We start from the raw sequence: 1885 nt of genomic DNA on the forward strand, positions 1-1885 counted from the left end.
GGGGGGGGAGATAAAAATCACCACCTCCAACTCCACTACCAAGACAATACATACTCGTATGTACCCAACTCAATATATAATCCTAGAAGTTGAATCGATTACATATTATCTATGCCTCTGAAAAATAATGATATCGCGTGTTTGTTCCTATACCTACAAAGGGAAAACCCAGGCGTCGATTACGCCAGGTTTTATCAGCCAGGCTGCCTTTGTTTGGTTGCAGGGAGATAACTGAAGGCAAAGATACGCCCCCTTGAAGGGAGCCATACAGAATTAGTTCAAAGACGGAGAGAGCGCTAAGTTTGTCACATAATACGGTTTGATTAATGGATTTGCTATATGGCCGTGCAGTCTTGTGTGAGTATCTTGCCCACCCCGATTTGCTGAGGTTTTGTGGATTTTTGTTATGTCTATAAACAACCGAGCTATATCGCGTGCCAGCTGAGCTGACGTTCCGTATACTAAGCGTTATTTAAAAAATCAGATTGGCGTCATACGATTAGTAGAAAAAGATGTACATGGTAGTCTTAGGTATTACGTACATTACTATTAAAGCCATTATACTAAGAGCCAATGTGACGTCACTGTAGTGGACAAGCGTACACGACCTCTCTTTGTGCAACGTAACACACACAGAAATGAATCTATTTCTTCGGCATTTAAAACTTTTTAAGAGAAGATAAGACGTGTAACTATAAATTACACGATTTAAAGACTTTGGAATTACCATTTCTGTACTCGCCCCGAATACAACTGATCTTGCGACTTTCCTTCTATACATACTTTAACATACCCCTAGCTCTTTATTTCCATCGGCCACTGTTAAGAGGCTAACGTTTTGGCACCGCCACCCACATCTTTATCAAAGACGTGTATTATTAACAAAAAATACCTGTCACTGCCCACGCTATCCCCACCGCTCCCCAAAACGATTAAATCGTCCAAGTTCGCAAGTGCTGCACTAGCAAACAACGGCCTAGTTGCCCCCTTCACAGACCAAAGATCATGGAGGACACTAATGTAAACAAAAAAACCCATCTTGTTATCACCATTGTGATGCCTTTCCGGTCGCTCGCGGTATAATCCATTTTCAACACTTTAGTGACCAAATATTGCTAGCGGTTGCGCTTTCTGTCACTTATCCCAGTTCTGTGTGGTCAACCATTATACGGTATGGCCCGATGGACGGACGGGCAGTTCTCCCACAACCGTGGGTGTGAATGAACGACACAGAACACTTACACACATTGGCTGATCAGCTGGATACAAAAGCTACGCTGTTATAGGGCTTTCCTGACTTTGTTGTGATCTTCTTGGATCCTCAGACGTCGAGAAGTTTAAAAACGTTCTGTTACATTGTTATATTATTAATATTACAAGTTGCAAGATTCCTGTCACAGTTTGAGAAGTAAGTAATGACCTTTTCTTTTTTCCCCATCATCTGTAGCAGCTTTTGTCAACCGTTTTATAGCCAGCGTCAACCTTTTCCACCTTTAAGAGGCTGACATTAATTTTCCTACCGCCCACTTCCATGGTGTATTCCCGAGCGGGGCATAAAATGATACCTGTGACTTCCTGGGTGATCGATCCCCACCGCCCACCAAAAACTGCCAACTCGCGTACTGATGTCTATTTCTTGCAAAGTCAAGCAACGTCGTTTCGGCGAATTTTATATTATGGATTGTTGGGGAGCTGTGTCCTTTTAGCAAGGCACCTTAACCATGCTCAAAACAGCGGGCCCATGTCTATGGTGAAACAGTTTGGCACTCCGCAGTTGCACGCAGAAGACCCGAGTTCGATTCCCGTGTGGGAAGAGTGTTTTTCACAGAGTGCCTAGGTTTTTCTACTCGGACGTCGTATCCTTGTCAGGACAGGTTGCCCCCCC

The 1885-nt window shown here is 43.7% G+C and overlaps 1 protein-coding gene across 1 annotated transcript in view; it reads left to right on the plus strand.

Annotated features, from left to right (window-relative positions):
- The first annotated feature begins 1235 nt into the window (after positions 1-1235).
- LOC101864430 (serine-rich adhesin for platelets) overlaps positions 1236-1885 on the plus strand; it is a 23069-nt gene continuing 22419 nt past the window's right edge. The window contains exon 1 of the mRNA XM_005089762.2: positions 1236-1408. The gene's annotated coding sequence lies outside the window, so the exon portion shown is untranslated. The remainder of the gene's footprint in view (positions 1409-1885) is intronic.

The sequence above is a fragment of the Aplysia californica genome, unplaced genomic scaffold, assembly GCF_000002075.1.
Source record: "Aplysia californica isolate F4 #8 unplaced genomic scaffold, AplCal3.0 scaffold00009, whole genome shotgun sequence".
Taxonomy (NCBI): Eukaryota; Metazoa; Mollusca; class Gastropoda; order Aplysiida; family Aplysiidae; genus Aplysia; species Aplysia californica.